Genomic DNA, 15,167 nt, shown 5'->3' with positions numbered 1-15,167 from the left:
CAGCTGGAGCTGAGTGACTAATTGTAGTACAGATAAATGGGGAGGGGGGGGGGGGGGGGATTTCGTTGTTCTCACTGCAGGTCTTAAAGTTCATTTGATGTTCCACAATGTTGGTCTTAAGAAGCGTTTTGGGAGCGTAGCTAGGATTAAAGGCTACACGAATAATACACTTGACTTAAGCTTTAACTTGAAAAGTGTCACCCTGGATGGATATATTTAACTTCAGGCTCTTATAAAAATGACGTGACTCACAAGACCCCAAAAAACTGTATTTTTAACTTCTTGCTTTCATGTGGATGCAGGAAAATTGCCACATCTCCTCTATCGGCTCCTTATAATTTTAACAATCTACGCATTTAGTTTTATATCATAAGCAATCTTGGATGGACAGCTGAAAGATATGAGTGCTTGTTCCTCTCAGCTTATATAGACAGACAGGGAGGGCTGCTTCCATGTCATTGGCTGATCTTTGGGTTGTGCTGATGACCAGTAACCACTGGGTGGATCTGGGCCCGTGATTACGTCCACTTCTTTCCTTCTCACGGATATCCTCAGGGACCGTTAATGCTGTTTTGAGCACTTGTGGTGATGCTGTACCTCAAAAAATGTTTTTCCCACTTTGATTGTGTTGACCAATAGCCATAAGTAACCACAAGGTAAAAATACACAGGTACAAGTATGAATACGTCTTCTTCCACATAAACTAAGGCTGCAGAAAGAACATTTTGTGCATTAAAATGAGTTAAATTATTGTAATATTTCCAATTTGGTGCAAGCCTGGATCGTCCAGGATGGCACTGATGATCATTTTACATAAAAGAGGAATGGATTGGATGCAAACATCAGCAGTTATGGAGGAAAGAGTGGTAGGCATCCAGACGTTGGTCTCCCATTATAAATATCCATGTCACCACAAAGTCAGCACGAGAGAGGAAAACAGGAACATTTTCTGCTTTTGCTTTTCTAAATTTAAGGAGGAAAAGAACTGTCTGATGTCTGGATTTTTGCATGTAGCTGTGTACATTGTTTTGGACTTTTTCTCTCCAACACTGTTTTTAGCAAATTAAAAATATACTTGACATTGTTTTGCCCCCTTGCTATATGAGAATCCTATGTTAAGGTGACAAAAAAAACCCTTTAAAAAATGTCTGTCCTCACACACGAAGTTTGAGGTCACGCAAAAAATGTAGCATATGACATAAATATTAATCAGAAATGTTGAAACTGACAGTAATTAAAGAGATCGTTCTTCATAAACCATTTAAGAATTTGCGCAGACATACACAGGCCCATTTTCAGAAGTCGTCACGCCAAAAACTGCTGATTAAAGACGCAATAAATTCTGCTAGCGGAGCATCTGGTGCACCATTCTGTTTGAGTTTAATCATAGTCTCAATGTATCTCAAAAGAAGGGGAAACTGCCAAAGGTTTTCACACAACAATATCAACCACTCTGCACACCAACACAATTGTGCCTTAATGGGTACCATTTAATGAAACTGCCAGTTAAGGACCTGTGAGGCATCTCTGTCTCGACCTAGAGACTGATTTACTTACCCTCTGTCTCATTTGTGCAGCGGGGCCTCCCACTTTGTTCTTTTTTGGTAGGAGCCAAACTTTGCTGCTGTGTAACCTTGTAGGAGTATGAAATCCATCGTTTCAGAATAAAGTACTTTTTGGGGGGCGTTTTGATTATCCACTAGGCTGATGCTCCAGACACTCAACTAGCCAAACACATGATCAGTTTTAAGCTCTGCTAACATGACTAGAAAAGAGTTTAGCCTTTTATCGTGCTGAACTGCATTGCAGTTTGGCATTGGAACATAGGAGCATTACTTCTGCATTTATCTCTGTATGCCGTGATAAATGCTGATCTATTTATTTGATAAGTTCTGTATTTGCTTCCTAAGACTAATAATTTCTTTGAGTGATCTCGGTAGAAACTTACATAAATGACAATAAAAAGATTAAGCTGTTGTCTTAATACTAAATTAGTTACTTGTCCGCCCCTCACCCCAAACCAGTCATGGCAGTTGGCTGCCCTACGCTGAGCCTGGTTCTGCTGGGGGTCTCTTACTTTTAAGGGGTTTTTCCTTCCTACTGTTGCCAAGTGCTTGCTCATAGGGGGGTCTTCTGATTGCCGGGGATTTCTCTGTATTATAGTAGGGTTATACATTTACCTTACACTTTAAAGCGCCTTGAGGCAACTGAGCCCTTTGTCAGATTGGCCTCCTGTCTAGGGTGCACCCTGTCTCACACCCTATGAACCAAAATCAGAATACTTTATTAATCCCTGAGGAAATTATGTGGCCACAGTTGCTCCAAGACAGTAAGAACAGTAACTAAACTAAATTAAATAATACAATAAATAATACAACTAAATATATATGATTGAAATGGCAGCTGACAGGTTGATCCCTGAAGGATAAGTGGAATAAAATGGATGGATTGATGGAAACAACTGTTGTTGTAATATGTTGCTATATAATAAAAAGCTGAAATGAAGTGAATTGTTTATCCAGCTATCTATTTTCTTAATTACTTCAGTATTTAAGAAACTTAGTTGTTAATTACCTTAAAAGTTATGACGATATCTCTGTGTACTCCTCATTTTGGCAACACCTCTAAAAAGAGACTCTGTGGAACATTATATATTTAAAGTTATGAAAATTGCAGCAGGTACCTCACTTAACAAAGCCTCTGGGGAAAATGAATATACTGTGTTTCTCTATGTATCATGCATCATATTTATAGCCAAAACCACAAATTACTGTATCATGTCCCTTATGACGTATTTTTCAGGCTTGGTGGTTGACAAGAGACAAGGAGAATCTCAATTTGCAACCTTTTTGGTAGCAATAATGGTAAGGTAGCAGAAAACCTAAACGATTGCACTTAAAGTCCCATTTTAACCAGCAATACTAATTCTGTAGATATAGCTGAACAAGCATGGGAATAAACAGCCAAAGAGGATGATCAAAGCATAACTTTTTTTAACTCCTAAGGCAACACTCTCATTTTCATTGCGTGCTACCTTGGGGGTTTGGCAGAAAGCCACTGGGTTAAATGTGCAGGGGGGCCCACTGGAGACACTGAGAGCAGAGACAGTGACCACAAGCACCCACCCTGCCCTGCTGCTCCAAGGCATGGGTTATATGCATCATACTGTGTCATATAGAGAGTTTACAAGGTCCATGCTGTTTCTCTTTACCTCACTCAGCATTTAAGTATTTTTATAAGGGAGCTATGATATATCTCAATTTTGTTAATAACTTTCATAATAATCATGTTTGCTGCTAAACTCTGAGCTATTTGCCTCAAGATAATTAGTTTATCTAAGAACTAAATAAAAATATAAGCAACTGGTAAAGGGACTGCACCAATATTTTGCAGGGGTACAAAAATTGAGAGGGAACAGTGAGTTTATTATCATCATTATAATTATTATTTTAGGGAAAATGGGGAAGAACTGAATGTGTTTTATATATCAAACACCTGCATTCTGCATGCATACTTTTGAGTCCATAAGCAATTTAAGCTCACCCACTTTTATACGCCCACCATTAACTAAAGCAAACCACCATGTAAAATGTAAACAAATATTTTGTTCTTTATACAACCAGGTGATACAGAGCAAATATGCAGTACTATGTCTTGAACCATTCCTCATTTCTTCTTATTTTGTTTCCAATGACCATTTTCAGATGAATGTTTTTATTTTTTTTATTTGTTTCTTTTGTTGTTGTTGTTGTTTTCTTTTGTTTTTATTCCCATTTCTCTAGTTGAGTCTGAAAAATCCCAATGATGATATAGTTTGATAGACATAAAACAGTTTTTGCAGCAACAAGGTGATTCCAAAAGAGCTATTAGCCGAAAACTTATCTCAGCATTGAATGCAGTGTGACCTTAAAAAAATCTCAAGACACTGAACAGTGTCTGAAAGTCATCACTTAGAAATAGGCCTTTTCTTGACACGGGATGTGAGAGATACATCTGGCTTTTCAATTGATCCACCTACTGAAGCTTCATCAGAAATGGTCTGGAGAGTGGCTGTCAAGAAGCCATTTTTAATGAATGGAAAGAGGGTGAAAAGGCCGAGGTATTACAAATTTAATAAGAACTGGACTGAAAATCAGGGCGAAACAAGTCTTATGCAGTGACGAATTGAAATTTGACATTTTTGTTTCAAATTGTCATCGACATCTACGGATGAGGTCAGACACGTGCAATAGTGAGCGTCACAGCCATCTGTAAAACACAGTGGAGACTCTGTCATGGTTTAGCTCTGCATTCAGCCAGTTTCTTGACAGATAGATGGGAAAATTAATGCAGAAAAGGAGCATCAGGCTTTCTTCCACAATGTAAAACCGTGTGGAAAGCGTCTGATTGGCAACAGCTTCTACAGACAACGCTCCCAAGCACACTGCCAATGCAGTACAAACATACTTGGACAGAAAACACGCAGTGGAACATTATCAGTCAGGACTGGCCTCCCCAGGGCCTGGACCTCAATAATATGGAAGCACCGTGGGATTATCCTGACAGAAAACTGATAAGATCAAAAGAAGAGCTTGGAGATAAGTAATTCTCCAGAATTTCTTTAAGCTCTCGTTTTGGTCTCCACCAGCTGCTGAGGGGATGGTCTGGCTCTCATGGTGCAAACTGTCATTTCATGCATCAAAACTATTAATAATACTTTGAAGCCTTGCTTGTGGATATTGCTGCAAATAAAAATTAACATATAAACGAGTAAAACATTTGGTTAAACACTTCAGCAAATCAGTTTCATGGTCTGCTTTAAACTGCTTTGCCCCTATAACATAAATGTAAATCAACAAAGACAAGATAAAAACATAAAGATATCTTTCAATCCACCTTCCCACCCCACTTTCAAATAAACAGAAAGCCTTTTCAAACACTTCTTTCATTAACCTGAAGTCAGCCATAAATAGATCAATTCCGAAACAACTTAATTGGCATTAACTTAATGATGTGCACTTTGCGAGCCTAATGGCTCAATTTTGGATGAAGAATGAGAGTTGGGTTTGGAAAGTGTAAGCTGTTTGGCAGCTGCATGTGTTTACACTGCTCTTTTCTAATGAGAGAACTTCAGGTGGAGAGTTAAGTACTCAGCTCATGGGGTCAAGCTGTGCCCTTCCACCTGGTTTGTGGAATTTAGAAGCTCGTGTCTCACATCCAGGTCTATCAACTTTCATGTGTGGCCAGTTTGGCGCTCTGGGAACAGAGGCAAAAGGATCTGCTGAGTACTCTAAAAGCTGGCGAGAAACTGCAGTTTGGGCCAACTGCTTTATTGTTAAAAACTGAGTCATATAAATTAACTTTATCACATATAAGCTGAACAAGCTGGAGGTGATCAATTTAGTCCCACAAAAATGGCCTTTACTGTGTGAAAGAAACATAATTAAAGCCCTCAACAAAAGAGGGGACGTGCATACTGCACCAAATTAAAGATTTATCTGTGAGAGTGTGCCTTATGTGGTCTTTGACATTACTGATTACAGAGCACGTGCTACATCAAGTTACTGTTACTGTACCCTGGGAACGCTGAAACGTAAGGCCATACATAATTAGACAGTTAGCACCAATCCTCCCCTACATATAAACACTCCCTTCACCACAACAGATAGGCCAAGCAGTTAAAATTGTCCCAACAGCCCCAATATCGTCTCTTGGAGTCTGAAACACTCTGCCTGTGCTATCAAGGACTGAACTTACTGTAACCCACACAATAAAATCCCAAGGGGAGAATGAAATACAATACTCACCTCAAAAGAGCTCATTTAATCGACTGAAAAGTCTCCACAGCGCTACAGCAGAAAAAAAATCCAGTGACCTATCATAAACTTATATTTAGCAATCAAAGCTCCAATCAGAGCACTGACAAATTAGGGGTATATTGTACTTAAGCATAGAATTACAATTCTATTTCTACAGATCGAACATCTCCGCAGGCATCGAGAGAAGGTTATTTCAAAGCTTTCATTAAGTCTTTCACGACCCAATTCTCTGCTGATGTGAAACAGCACAAAATCTCTGCAGTTTGTGGTCGCATGCACCAACACATACCCATACTTGAGAGTATTTCAAGAGTGACCAAGCATCACTTTGCATCTAAAAAAACGCAAAGAATTCTCAAAGAGTACAACATGTACTCAGACAAAAAATAAATAAATAAATAAACGCACACATAAAAAGTGTTTTTTTAAATCATTAATTTGGGTTGTAGTGTCCAATTTTCCTTTTCATTTAGTTGTTAACGTGACGTTTTCAGCAAACAGTAGCTTCTATTGTGTTATCAAAGTCTGCTTATTGGTCTTGGAAAGCAATATGCTTTTTAAAATGTGGTATAAATCAGATAAATTTCAAATTTCACTTGAGCAGTTTTATTTCAGTCTAAAGCCAATGTGTTAAATAAAGATATTTTAAAAAAAAATATTACAGAAGTGCCAACTTTTCTACATAATAACTTCACCTTACACAGTCTGAAATTGAGACGAACGTTCTGGGATGTTTATTTGCCTAATTTTAAAACTCAGTAAAGACCAGGTGATTTTTTAAAAATAACGTACTATACTGACAAGTAAAACCTTTCTTTTTGCCATGATTTTATCTATTACTCCACATAATGCAAAAACTAACTGGAACACTATTAATTTGAATACCAGAAATGTATTTATCCCTAATTTTTTTAGATTAGGGATTTGATTTTCTCAAAAAAGCAAAGACGCTAAATTATCTTAACTAATGCCTTATTTCATCACTACATTTTTAGGTGAACTTTTTAAAAGGTTTGTAGATTTAGTTACTTGAGTATAACACTACTTAATTACTTCCTTCAGCTTTTTCTGGTCTATCGTCTGGTCATCGATGTCCTCTGTCAGTGATGGATTATTTGGTGAATGATGTATCCACTATAGCTTTCGGCATCTGCTCAAACTCCGTGGGTCCAGATGTAAATCAAAGAGCGGCCGTCATTGCGGGAAAAGCACAGTGAATCACAGCATCCTAAATAAAGCTCTCTAGCTTTCCTTTGTCTAAACACCAAAACCAACTTTCAGCTCTATAACATAACATTGTGTATGCTTAACATGTTGCTTAACGAAGCAACAAAACCATGGCAACAGCCACTATTATATGTATGAGTAAACCAGAGCGGGCTTGTTGTTAAAGCCCATAAAATCTAGGGTAGTGCATTTGCACGCTGTGTTTATAACCTGTGGCATAAACTGCTTTATATATTTTCAACCCTTTGTCTTGAAACTTTAGTGAATGTTAGATTAGACGAGAAAAAAGCCAAACTGGTCTGTGTTGTATCGTCTAAGCTTCCTTCTTATGGCTTATGTTGAGTCGCCTAATCTTACATAGAGCACATGCACAGAGTGCCAACTCTGATTAATAATTGAATTATGAATTAAAGACACTGCTTACATTATTACAAAGTAATAGATACATCTTTTTTTAAATCTCAAATCATGAATAAAACCAGAAACCGCCAACTTTTAAAAAGAATACTTTGTGTGAATGATGAACAAACTGAGTTTTCTGTAGTGGCTGTGATTTGAAAAAGCTGAGCACACCTTCCAGCTAGGACCTGATTTGAAAATATTTTTGACAAATAGTCTGTGCACCTCTGTATGACTACACATAACAGTCTCTTTTCTTTATCCCCAGGTGATTACTGACATTTAGAGTCTATCGCTGCATTTCATCACAGGGCAGAAATCCCAAAATGTCTGTGGAAGCACATTTCAGCTCTCCCGCTCTATCTGCACAAGCAGAAGGGAAAAAACAGATTTTCATAGTCTGCAGCTTAAGCTAAGCTCTCAGTTGGCGGCTGATGTCAAACTGGTGCAGACTGACAGACTGGAGCGACTGGGCAGCTTTTAATTCTCAAAAAAAACCCTGCTTATAATGTAAGGTTCTGGCACATTTCCGACCTTTAATTTGGAAGAGGGTGTTTCACAGTCATGAAACACTAAAGAGATAATGGCTAGTGAAAGTACAGCTTAGAGTAAATGCGTGTGTTGAGGTGTGGAATATAATTAGTCTAATTTCAATGAAGCAAACCGCTTGTCTGTGAGGTTACAGAGGGGATCAAACTCAACAGACGGGTTTCGCACTGTGATAAAGTGAAAGTGAAGGGCTTTGAAATAAGAACACAAACATGAAACCTATCTCATTTAGGCTTTTAATCTGTCATTTCAGCAAGGAAAAGAGCAAATGTATGCAATTTTTGCATGACAAGGCGACAAAAGAGGCCAATCCAGTCATGAGAAATGCAATGTAATCACCGATAACAGACGTTTTCCAGTCACTCATAAATCACCCCTCACTTTTATGTCAAACATATAATGTATTTAGGCATACTGAAGTTCAAACTGAGCATCAGGACGGGGAGGAAAGGTGATTTAAGTGACTTTGAATGCTGGATGGTTGGTGGTGCTAGACAGGCTGGTTTCTAGCAACTAATCTACTGGGATTTGACCATGCAACTATCTTAAGGGTTTACAGAGAATGGTCCACAGAAAGGAAAATATCCAGTGAGCTGCAGTTCTCAGGAAAAATGTTGATGGGAGAGATAAAAGGAGGGCGGCCACACTGCTTCAAGCTGACAGGAAGGCAGTAACTCAAATAACGACTTGTTACAACCAAGGTATGCAGAAGAGCATCTCTGAATGCAAAACAAAAGCATAATGGAGTTTCAGTGGTGTGAGTGGGGGATATATTGTTGGCAAACGATGAGCATTTAAACACCATGGTCTACCTGAGCATTGTTGCTGACCATGCCCATTCCTTTGTGACCAGTGTGGCATCTTCTGATGGCTGCTGGAGCCTGCCACAAAGCTCAAATCATCTCAGAGTGGGTTCTTGAATTTAACAATGAGCTCAGTGTGTTTAAATGGCCTCCACAGTCACAAGTTCTCAATTCAATAGAGCACCTTTGGGATGTGGTAGAATGTTCTCATTATGGTTGAGTAGCTGACAAATCGGCAACAACAGTGTGTGATACTATCATCATGAACCGAATGGCCAGCAGGGATTGACCTCAGTTGTTAAAAAGAATTCTGATTGTATAGAAGTCTACAGGAAAGTAACTGCATGGTCCCAGCTGTTAGTTTTAAGACTCCTTCAATACAGCATCATACGTAAATTATTGTGCCACTGAGAGCAAACCAGACAATAAAGCAGGACAGGCTTTATGGTGTGGCTCCTCGATGACTGACAAATCACTACCAAATGAGCGTGCAGTGGTCTCAGGTTGTCAGTCAAATCCACCACCCACCACCTACTCATGGCATCGAGTTGCAAAACATCAAAACGGTGAAGGCCAAAATGCCAAATTAAAGGCTTCAAAACAACAAGCCCAAGAAACAGATGATCTCATGATGCCTTTGTTCATCTTTTATGACGACATCACTCTTATCGACTTGTTTCCAGTTTCAACAAACGCTGTAAAAACTTGGAAAAAGCTGTTCACACTGTTGTTCTGCATCAGACAGACAACGACATCTAATAACTCCTGAGCACAGGAAAGTATTGAGCAGAAATACTGTTAGTTTTTAGGAGTTAGCAGTAAGGCCAGAAACACTGCACTAAATAAAATGCTAATATTACACTGTATATTATGCAAAAATGCAAAAGTTTACTAATCATTACTGGCATTAATTTATTTAGGATATGTTTAAAGTCTGTGCTTGAGCACAGCACAGATGCACACTGCGACTAGCTTTCTTTGGTGATCCTGTGAAATTAAGTACAGTATATACCAATATACCCCAAATTATTAGAAAGTAATCTGTGTTTATATAAATGCACAAATTGACCTTATAAAAACCAGTCAGATGGCTGAAAATAAAATAAACATTCACTGCCCGAGTACTTACCACCTAAAAATGGCCAGTTTTGGCACACTGAGTGACATGCACGTGGCAGCACAATCTGCTAGTGAGGGGGTTTTCCATTTACGGGAAAACATGTCTGATCAAATGTTCTATCCCTTTATTAGAAAGCCACTTGAGAAAGCTGTTGCCATCTAAATGCGACTGCAAGAGTTTCCAGACAGAGTCCACCTGTCTGTCTGGAATAAGATGGGTTTCAAACAGCAGCGGCAGCAACAACCACAGTTTTACTCAACCACATGCTGTTGCAAACCAGAAAGTGACTAGACCAATGTAAACACTGTAGCAGAAAAAGCGCAGCAGTATTAAGACTGTAATTCTCTCTTCCTTCACCACAGGACCTCAGACTTCCACATTTGGAGATTTTGTTTGAAATACAGAACCGTAAATAGCTGAGAAAAAGACAAATTGGAAAGTCTTTTAAGTCTTATGTGTCCCATTCAGCCGAGTTAGCAGTTCACCTTGTGCCACTTGACTGTCCAGCTCCAACTCACTGCCATAGAGGAAGACATATATTTACAGGGTTTAAGAGAAAAGCCCATAACCTTGGAAAATAGTATTTACAGTAGATGCATTATCCAGAAAAAAGATTATAGAAGAGATTAACAGAGGCTCTTTGTCGGGAAAGAAGGTCAGAAACCCAAAATAGTCATCAGGCCTGTCCTAGAAAGATTCTGCAGCAAGCTGTCATTGCAGTTAAAGCTATACATGCTGCAATTGAGGGAGAGAGCTGGAAGTGACATTATAATTATTACGTTAACAGGAAAGGAAAGTCTTACATGTGGATCGGGCCGGTTAACAGGTCTCCAGTCGTGGTCACTTAAGACAGCTGCAGTGTGCCTAAATTACAGAGCACAATGACTCACACTCTTTCTGTGTTTAAGACCACTTGGCTCTGCTCGCGAGGGGACAAGCCCTCACAGTGAACTCGACTCTCCAAAGCGAAACTGATGGTTCAACAAAATGACAAACTCCTTGTTCTGCTTTGCAATGCTGGATGTATTACTGGCTGTAGGAAAAATAAATCATCTAGACCCTCCAAGAAGATTATAAAATCCTGTTTCCTTAGCTTCAATCCGCTGGATGTCACAGAAGCTCGGCTACAAGTCCTCCCAGCAGGCACCTAAGGTTTAGTCACGCAAGTAAGAATTTTATGTACAAGCGCACAAAAAATGTTATATGCCTCTAAGTTCTAAGCGTGCATATTCCTTGTACAGCATCTTGAACTCCAAGTTACCTGCAAAGCATTTGGTGTTTCAACAGCTCATTTCATGTAAATTTGGGTCTAATAGCTCCTTTAAAGATGTACTAAACCATGTTTTTTGTCAGGAAAAAAAGTTTAAATTGCTTGTAATTTCACAGCATCATGCAGAACTGCAGACACGGGCACTACATCATACAATTCTGACTAAATGTGGACATTTAGTCAGAATTGTCTATTTTAGGCTACAAGTTCTCTTACAGTTTCACTACAGATTTGTTTTGTCTAAATGTCAGGGACGGTCTCACATGACCTGTGGTTAGGCAAGTTTAATGCACTATATTTTCCTTTATAGTAGGCGATCAAACGATACACTGAAGAAGAAATACCTCGGACCCTTGCTGTGTCAGACAGCTTTCCATTTCCACAGTCCCGGCCCATGTAAAGCTCTGGACAAACTCACTCAATACAAATGTTTTTGGATCCACCTTTGGCCCGTCTCTTCGAAATATTCTGCAAATATAAAGTCTGGTCCCAAAACCCCCTTAAACAAACACAATGAGACGCCAACTGCCAGCTTGTGTGTTCTCCTCCTGACTTATTCTGGGATATTCTTGTGTTTGTGGATTACCAACAACAAACTCCAAAACATCTGCAGCGAGCCATTCGTCTGAATAACTGTTTTTCAAATAGCCAGCCAACTGAATACTTTCACATTGGTTTTTTATGGCAACGCTTCAGATTTTTGGTCACGTCTGAGTTCAGTTTACAAACCAGCTGCATATTTGTCGTTTTTATAATATTTTGCAGAGGTTAGTGTGTGTCTTTCATTACTGGTTTTTATGATGTGTCAGTTTCCGTTTGGTGATTGGACTTTATTTTTTTCTTTTCCAATTACAAACAATAAAACTCAATAAAATAAACAAAGCACAATGACATAACTCGGATCCAATGCTGCACTGACTCAGAGCAACTAAGGGGGTGAAGCCGTTACAAAAGACTGTGTATAAAAAAACTGGAATAACCAGTTTAATAAGTTTGAGCCTACAGTACAAAACAATATAAAACTCATTTGCAAATCACTATCCAGTGTGCCCCCAGTCCTGGTCTCAAGCAAGGATAAATGGTGCTGCTGGCCAAGACGGTGATGGTGGAAACTATGCTACTGTTGGCCGAATACAGAGGAGGAGAAGAAGGGAAGGTATGTTGTAAGGCAGCATGAGGGAAGGAAAGGTAGGAGTATGTTAGTGAGAATAGAAACTTTAAATGTTGGGACGATAGAGCTGCCGGACAGAAGGAAAAGAGGAAGAACAGAAAACATTCAAGGATGTAGTGAAGGAACAGGAGAAGCTTGTGTGACAGAGGAGGATGCTGGGATAGGGTGAGATGGAAGCAGATGACCCGCTGTGGCGACCTCTAAAGGGAACAGTCGAATCCATCCATACATCACTCAGGTTCACCATGAGGCTGAAACCTATCCCTGCAGACACTGTGTCAGGTCAATACTTCATCACGAATCAACCAAACCAAATAACAAACTTAAACCTTATAAGGAGAAAACTCTGTGTGCACTATTATTTTTACTGCAACTATATTTTATAGAAAGTAGACAGCACACTATTGTTTGTTAGTGTTTTATAATGTGGACTCGTTCCCATTTAGACACAGTTAGGGTTACTGTTTCAGGCCCAGTCAAAGTATCAACCCACACAGGGTTCATCAGCCAGCAAAACAAACCTCAAAACCACAGCGATGGAGCCACGGCCCCGGCATTGTTCTGGACACGCTGTACATTAAACTCTAGCTAACTTCCTGTGGCTGTGTCTTTATATAAGGTTTGTGAATTGTGTGGGTGCTAACTCACAGGTTAGCCCCAACACTTATTTTGAGACAGACATGGCTCTTCCCAAATATAGTGTACAGAAACAACACGTGTCTTGTCTCTCCAGCGGTCATTATGGCGCAGTGCTAACAATCTGCTCCAGCAAGTGAGGTGACATTGTGTTGTGTAAACATGGTTCTTGGTTGTCACTCTGGATTTGAAGCACACAAAGTGTCATTCCCCCACCACACGTTCAACTCAGATGTGATTATGAACAGACAAGACAAATAAATAATAAATCCACCTCTGCTCCTCCTGCCTTTCACAAGCACTTTCCTACACACACACACATACACACACTCTAACAGATTCTCTTGCATTCACTGATACAGACGGTGAAACCCTAAATTTTCACAGGCACGATGTAGCGGATTAGTCATTATCCTTAAATACAGGACTCTGCCACCTATGCTTAAGCGCTGAAAATCCCATTAAGGTCGTTTTATTTCGCTTTGATATCTTTAAATGATCCCACAGTAAACAGATAGTCTCAGCAGTCTGTCCTCTGTTTCACCGTTTGTTTGTTTCAATCCCCCAAAAAACAACCTCATGATAAAAACGATAACGAGCAAAGATCGCCTCCTCGCTTGAGGACACAACAAGCATGTGAAAAATATCTGTATGTTCTTATGACCTTTTTACCTTTGAAGTAAATTGGGTGCCCTGTAGCACCCCATAAACTGTCTGGCTGAGTACTCATTCAATTAGTTTCTGGCTGCTGCACTTCTGAAGGCCTGATTTCCTCTGCAAAACTAAAGAAAGCTGCCCGAAAATGACAGCTGAGTCAGACCTTTCTATAAGTAAACATACAGCATACTGAACTATGGAAACAGAAGCAATCAAATCAAGTAGCATTCGACTCGCTTCACTGGCAATAAGCAAGTCCTCATTTTCAGAAGTGCGTCTAGCACCAGCTTCAACAGCCAGAACGGCGATACCTTCACAAGCAGGCAGTGAGCACAAATTTCAAACTATTTCCAACTTATCGGCTTAATTACACAGCAAATGTAGTGTGTTTACGGGGGTAAAACACCCTAAAGTCAAAAGAATTTACGTTAGATTACCATGCGGTGTCTGGCTGAGGAAAGCTTTCATGTTAACACGCAGCTACATGCGTTTACACCTGGCATCTGTCAAAGAACACCCAACAGGCGCTTTCTCATTCATCCCCCCAGTTTTTCTGCCTTTCTGGATTTCAAACTGGTGACCTCCCAGACACCAGCTCTCGTCTCTAAAGCTACCGCTGCCATTTTTCAGTTACTTTTACGCTTCCGGCACCATTTGGGTCCCTGTTTGTTTTCAGGACCCTATAATTTCCCCACCAATCACTCACATAGGCCCCTGTCAAGGCTGCCATTCATAAAGTTTAAAGTAGTTTTTAGTGGTCCGTGGAGTTTATTGAAACATTAAATTTGTATCCCAGCAGTGATGGTGTATCTTTAGCCTTTAACTCACGTGCTCGGCCCGGGCCCCCTTACATCAACCACCAATTATGTGCCTCTGCTGGGTGTGGGTTGAGCCTCGGCCAGAATGTCGAAGAAACCAAAAACATCGATTCCTAGGCAGTGGAGCGCACAGAAAGAGAAACAAAATGCGAAAAGCTTTCCCTCAAATACTGTTATCATTGCAGAGTACAGGCACAAACATCACCAGCATTGCCAGTAATGCTGTCCAGCTACTCTCTGAGGATTTTAGTGAAATCCACAGGCTGTTGTTAGATACGGATGAAGGCCTGAAGAACATGCAAGGCCTCAAAATGCCAGTTCATGTCCTCTGCAGAAGGGTCAGGCAAGAAACTTTGCCCTGTCATGGCTTCCCATGCTTGTTTTTATCCTTATTTCAGCCCATGTTTGTTTTGTGGGGCATATGAAGAATCTACAAAGAGTTATGCTCCAAAATAAGAGTTTCTGATTGGACACTAGCAGCAATAAAAAAAAAGTATATATGAATCCCTGTGTTATGCAATAAAAAAGCATTGACATATGACTCCATTAATAATCTGAAACTGCAAAGCTACTAACAAGAGTTGTGAGACAAATATAGTGAAATAAATACTGCAATAATTATTGGATAGTGAAGTACCAAAAAAGCAAATACTCAAGAAGTACCTCAAATGACTCCTTAAATGACTGCTGTCACTAAACTACATGAAAAACAGCCATAA

The sequence above is a fragment of the Rhamphochromis longiceps genome, linkage group LG19 (genome assembly GCF_057381845.1).
Source record: "Rhamphochromis longiceps isolate RC_006_pf linkage group LG19, R_longiceps_female_GT1.1, whole genome shotgun sequence".
NCBI classification, from domain to species: Eukaryota; Metazoa; Chordata; class Actinopteri; order Cichliformes; family Cichlidae; genus Rhamphochromis; species Rhamphochromis longiceps.
This window is presented reverse-complemented; position numbering follows the sequence as displayed.